Source organism: Humulus lupulus, chromosome 1 (assembly GCF_963169125.1).
Source record: "Humulus lupulus chromosome 1, drHumLupu1.1, whole genome shotgun sequence".
Lineage (NCBI taxonomy): Eukaryota > Viridiplantae > Streptophyta > Magnoliopsida > Rosales > Cannabaceae > Humulus > Humulus lupulus.
This window is the reverse complement of record NC_084793.1, coordinates 140,739,856-140,746,494: the sequence shown is the minus strand read 5'-3', so window position 1 is coordinate 140,746,494 and position 6,639 is coordinate 140,739,856. Positions and strand designations below refer to the sequence as shown.

General features: G+C 39.8%; 1 long non-coding RNA gene across 1 annotated transcript; it reads right to left on the bottom strand.

Moving 5' to 3' along the window:
* Positions 1-872: 872 nt before the first annotated feature.
* On the bottom strand, positions 873-1,660 carry LOC133819186 (uncharacterized). The gene is made up of 3 exons (XR_009886284.1): positions 1,588-1,660; positions 1,035-1,237; positions 873-946 (listed from the first exon to the last, which is right to left on the bottom strand). It is a non-coding gene; the product is annotated as an uncharacterized LOC133819186 (long non-coding RNA).
* Between the last annotated feature and the right edge of the window lie 4,979 nt (positions 1,661-6,639).

The window sequence follows — 6,639 nt, the reverse complement described above, 5'->3', positions numbered from 1 at the left end:
TAGGAGCCAAAAAAGGGAAACACCATAGTTTTCATGCCCAAAACATAAGAAACACAAGTATCAGATTAAAAGTAAACAAGGAATTGAAGAATCAAAATAAATTCAAAGAGAAAAGCAGAGGCTACAAAACTAAATGGGTACTCACATGACTGGCTAGCATGTACAATAGCAGATAGTATGCAGCACCTGCCCAAGCAGTTTAAGAAAATACACCAGCTGTTCGATTTAATTCTGAAGTTAACGGTAACACTCGAAGCAATCTGGGAACTCTGGCTCTAGAACTAGCAAGAACTATAGATTACACAGAACTCTGACAATCAAAAATTACACAGAACTTTGGCTCTAGAACTAGCAAGAACTATAGATTTTATTTTATACACAGAAACAAATGTACAAGAGAAATGACTCAATAAAATTTAGACATGAAGACTAGTAGCAAACACATAAGGAACTCTGAAGCAATATACAGAAAATAGATAACAAAATTAGATGCAAAATGAACAATAAAAGGCAACAACTAAGAGTAAAATGGGCCCAAAAAAACAGAAGTGATCTTCAATGAGAATATATTTTTTTCATTTTCCCTATCACTAGTAGTATATATATATATATATATTTTTTTTTTTTGCTCTATACTATATAATGAGAATATATTAATAGAGATCCTTTATGTGTTTGTTTGTCTATTTCTTCTGTTGGTGGGCAGTAACTGATATTGAATAATTGACACTGTTTAAATCAATGTAAAGAAGATAAGGACAATGGAAATAAGTAGACCAGAAATAGCTGCATCAGTCTAGAGAAATATGACGATTAGAGAAATTTAAAAGATTGAAGCAATTTCAATAGAAATACTGGGTTATGAGAGGCTACAAATACTCTGTTTTCTTAAGATCCTTGTTCTGTAAGATGACGATCCCACCTGTCATTCACTTTCTCTGTGATCCTGCAGAGAAATGGTCAAAAGAGTATGTTACCAAAAAAGATAACAAATGAAGAAAAATGAAACACAACATAAGCTCAAGGGCCATTACTCAGATAAGCTCAACATAAGCAAGATTTCCCAATGAATTCCAGTCCCAGAGTACCAATATTGTGGCACCCACTAACTGTAAGATGAGTAAGTTGCTTGCAACCAATGGCAATAGCTTCCAAACCCTTGTCACTTAGGAAATAGCAGTCACTTAGAGTGAGATCTTTTAGCTTCTTACATCCATTCCCAATGGCACGTAAACCCCTGAGTTTTAAAATCAGGATGAAATGAAAGAATAAGTACTGAACTTACTAGAAAATAGAATAATGATATGAAAAAAAGCCAAGTTGTTATCACATCTCTTCTATCTTATAAACTAAGATACCCAATAGCATTTAGAGGCAATCAATAGAAAAATTGAAAAATGAACCTAAGAGCAAATGAAATAGACAAAAAAAAAGTACACAAGATTTAAATTGTTCCAACGAGTTCTATGGTTACAGATTCTTCATAACTGTAACCAGATAGCACATTGCTCGACAATAAATGACCAAAAACACATATCATATAAAGATGTAAAAACTGAGGCGACAAAGATTAAAAATGGCACTAACTTATCTGTGAATCTCTGGAAACTATATAGAGCTAATAACTCCAATGATGCACAAGAAGTGCCTACAGCTATCAAAGCCTCATCAGTAACATTGATGCATTGTAGCTTCAATACTTTCTACATATCACCTTTTACTTCCATATTTGTTCGAATAGCTAGCTAATGCAGTAAGAAGTTTCAATTGTAAGCAAAATCCAAGAATAAGACAAGTCATTTTCTAAGTATATATGGACAAGAACCATGAACATGAAGGAATGAATATTACAAGAGAAAAAGCAGGTAAAGCTCTCTCACCAGTCCACACCATTATTCAGATAACTTAACAAGCTATTAAATGTATATCATTTGTAGTGGTACTTGAAAAAGGGAGTGAATAAGTAGAAATAAAATAGTTAATGACACTAGAAACCATTAAAGAAACTTCCAAAGGAAAATAAAAATCTAACATGCATTGTATGAACAAGCTATTTAACTTAAGAGACGATTCATCAAAACTGTCAGTCATAAGATTCCATTTTCTAAAGATCATAATCATCAACAATTATGCTAATTGATTTATTAATTAAACCCAATAGCTCATAACCAATGTAGTTTAAAGTAGTTAGCAAAATAAGAATAAAAGTGTGTTTAATTATTAAATATTTAATCTACAAAACTAGGCACTAATATTGGTATTAAAAATAAATAATTACTACTCACTACTACTAGCATCAATTCGTAGCCTAGATGCTATTAATAGCTAATAGGAACTGATATTAATATTAAAAGTCAATAAACAACTTAATTAAATTACACCAATCTGAACCAGAAACCCCTCTTGCATATTTTTCTGATTTAAATATTTGGACACCTCTGTCATACCAAGACTTAGTATAATTTGGATCCAATTTCAATTTCCTCTCAAGTTTCAAACTCTAACAATAAGTTAGAAAGGAACAATGCTGCATAAAACTACCCAATTCAAAATAGATTCTCAAAACTGCATGGAAGAATTTAAGTAGCACAGGGATCTGTCAATACAGTACAGATATCAAATTCTGCAAGAAAAAATTCATCATCAGGAGATGCTTACCTCTTCACATGCAGAGTTCACAGTGTTCAAACTCTTTTTAAATTCTGAAATCTGTAAGACAATGAGAAGAATTATACAATATAGATTGTAATAATAATAATATTTTAACCACCAATGAAAAGCATAAAAAATATCACCAAACCTGACAGTTGAACTGAATCTTGAAAGAGAACACTCGCAATTTTGATTCCACTCTATGAACTTTCATCAACTCCATAAAATACTGAAATATTAAAAACATAACAAAATAAAAAATGACCTTTTGGGACTATTCCGTCCATGATAGAATTCAAAAGGTATCTATATGTGTTGACGCAAGATTTGGCCAACTGACACGGAGTCAGAATATGCTTGATATGAATGAATATGATGAGAAGAACGTAATGACAAAAAGTAATAACAACACGATATCTTTATAGTGGTTCGACCCCAAGATCTGGTAATAACCTACGTCCACTTAGTTTGTTATTGATACAAAACCAAAGGAGTGATCAAAGAACAAGGGTTCAATGAGTTTCACTAACCTCTGAAGCACAAATACAATATTACTAGGAGAATTACTGTAGTCTCAAATAATTCAAGAGCCAAAAGTCCCCTCCCTTGAGCTATCTCTTGCTATTTATAGGCTCAAGGGGGATTACAAAATATTGTTACAGATATTCTTTCCGGAATCATCGGATACTCAGGAGATTGTGTGAGATAAATTCGGGATTTACAAAGATCTTCCCGCTTACTGCTTCTAATGCGTCTTCTGGTCGATACTCTAGCAGAACGTTTCCAGGTATCAGCCACGTGCCCAAGGATCACTTGCCACGTCACCAATGCTAATTTTTTGGATAAAATTTTCCCCCCAAGTTTATTTATCACGAGCAATAAATAAACTTTTGGACGAACGACTCTTCGATAACCCCGCCTGACGTGTCAGAACCCTTCGTGTGTTCTTGGAAAAAGTAACCTACTTCTGTCTAATCACGTCTTTTCGGCTCCCCAGAAAAGATTTTGACGGCCATCCCGCTTCCCCATACTTTGAAAAAAGGGAAACTGATGATTACATCTTTTTAATGCCACAGACAAACTTATATAAGACCTTTGAAGTCTTTATTTTCTTTTTACGCACGCCATCGTCTTCACAAGAAAACCTAAAAACCAGAGCTTTTATCGTTCCCGAAGACCGTTTCCTCTGTATTTTCAAGACCCCGTCTGAGAGTTCTTTGATCTCCGAAGACCCTTTTTCCACCTCCACGATCATTTTATTGGTAAGCTTTCGAATTCTCATGCTTCAAATTTTCGTGGTGCATGCTTCTGAATGTTGACTGTTTGAGTTTATCTGTTTTTGGTCAGAGACGCTTGTAGACAGAATGTTTTGTAGGCAAAAAAGGGTTACGAGTTAGTTTAAAATTCAGGATCATGCTTTTTAGGACGTAAAATCGAAGTAAGAATTCGATCTTTAGGCTAGTTGGAAAATAGGTTTTTCCCGCCCTAAGGGGAGTTGAAAAATCTTTCTCATAAAAACTTTTACTTTCACCCTTTGATCCGTTTTTCAAACTGTTCGCGTAGAAAAAATTAGCTTTTTGTTAGAATGTTGTTGTATAAAAGCTTAACTTTTATACTCGACCAACGTTATTCTAAAAAGCTTTTGAAGGTTTTCTATCCTCACCTCCCCATTCTTCTGTTTGAAGACATTAATGCCAGACTTGTGGGGAGGTGAAAGGTCCATTAACGACGACCTTCTTGCCCAGCTGCTCGAGGGTGAAGAACAACCGGCTGACCGAGTCCGTGAAATTCCCTTTTCGCGATCCTCTTCTAGATCCCATCCTTCTTCTTCTAAAATGGCCCGTTCCAAGTCCTCAAAGCAGAAAAGACCTGAGTCTGAAAACAGTCCAAACCTTCCTGCCCAGCCTGATTCGCAGGCCAGGGCTCCCTCAACCAGCGGTCGAGAAAATCATGCTCTTGACCCTAATGTCCAAACCAGGGCCCGCCCTCGCCATCAGAATCTGCCTGATGTCGAGTGTTACACTTCCCCGGCCAGCTCAGTGATCATGCGGATGGTTGCTAACTACTTCAGGAAATACCCTCTCATAGGGGTTTCCATTATACGTCCTGCCGCAGACCAGAGGGCTAACCTCCCCAGAGGTGTAAATAGCGCCTGGTCCCGGTATCACATTGAGGCGGGGGCTTACCTCCCTCTTCATCCTTTTTATGAGGGGGTGGCCAATTATTTTGGTGTCGCCCCCTTCCAAATCACTCCAAACGGATATAGAATGCTGGCCGCACTCTATATCCTGTATAAACTTAAAAAATGGCCAGAACCTTCGCCTCATGAGGTCAACTATCTTTTCAACCTCAAATCCAACCCGCAACAGCATGGAACGGGTTTCTTCCACTTCTGTCACCAGGAGACCAACCGGACGTTCCTGAGTGATACCACGCATATATCGAACGTGGGGCAATACAGTAAGGAGTACTTCCTTACCCCGGACATAACTAGCAACAACTTGGCCGTCGCTCGAGAAGGTAAGAGCTTGTCTTCGACTGGTCGATACTTTTCATCGAGGTGTTCCCTTTCATTTTTCTCAAACTGTAATCTGTTTTTCAGGCCCATGGTTATGTCCGACCCCAACACCAGACATGGTGTTGCGGTCCAATACTTTGGCCAGGATGACCGACGCAGCAAAAAGCATCAAGACCCTGGTCACTGAAGAAAACCTGAGGCTGTCTGGCCTCCTGGCTCCTCGCCATGAAACAAGAGGGTCCGTGGTGGACGACGCCACTGCCGAGGGGGTTCCCGAGCAGCAACCTCCTGTGTCTCCTCCTTGGAGGAGGCCAACGGGGGTTACAATCAGGGAGCCCACGGGCAATCCTTCTGCAGAAAGTCCTTCTGCTCCCCAAGGCAAGGGGAAACAAAAGGCCAAAGAGCCAGTTGTGGACTTGGGGGAATCTTCTGATGATAACGGTAAAACTATTTTACTTTTGAATAGTTTGCCAATTCCCTGTCACTTGTTTGACGGGGAAGGCAACTTTACATATACTCCAAAATTAGGGCCAGACTTCTTCATGCCAGATAGTGAGTGTATGACTAATAGAGTCAATAGTATAGCGACCAGTAGTTGTAGCTCGGGTATTCACTTTGTTACCTCTTTTCTGTTGTGTAAAGAATTTTCATCTGCTTTTATCTTTATTCTTATGCATGCCTTTTCTTGTGTGCAGATATGACTACTCCCAACGTCTTTGACCTTTATAATTCTGAGGAGGAAGAAGAAGTCCCTCAGCTCCGAAGGAAGTCGTCACGGAGACAGGCCGACGAAACAAGCCAGGGACCGGCCAAGAAGAGTCGGACGGAGGACCCTCCCAGGGACGTGCCAGCTGGGAAAACTCCCATTCACTCTTCGGCCACCGCTGAGAAAGAAACTCCTTCCGCCCCAAGGATCCCTCCTCTGGCACCAAAGAACCCTCCTCCGACTGCGCCCAGCAGAGAACAAGACAGGAGGGAAGAGACCCTCGGGGCCAAACTCTCGGGCCGTGCCGTTCGAGCAGCGAAGGACCGCATTGCGCACATCAGGAAAAATGACCGTGTCAAGGATGCAATGGTTGAGGCTGAAAACATGTCGGTCGACCTGATCCTGAACAGGACCCTGAATGAAATTTCCAGCGTAAGTACTTCTTTGTCTCTCAAGCCTTAGTCTTTTAGTCTTCACGACAGGTTCTAACTCCTTTTTGTTTTATTTAAAGGCCTTGCTGTCTGCTACTACTGCTCGTACCCGTGCCCAGGCTTCCATCGAGTAGGCTAAGGCAAAGGCCATTGAGGGGTATCAGGTGAAGGCAGCCGAGGAGCTTTCGGCTGCAGAGGCTAGGCACGCCAAGGAGTTGGAGGCAATGGCTCGAGAGAGGGACGCTGCGGTGACTAAGCTATCAGAGGTTGAAGCTGCAAAGGAAGCTGCGATAAAGTCAAGGCAGCAGTATCGAGATTCCAGCGTAACCCAT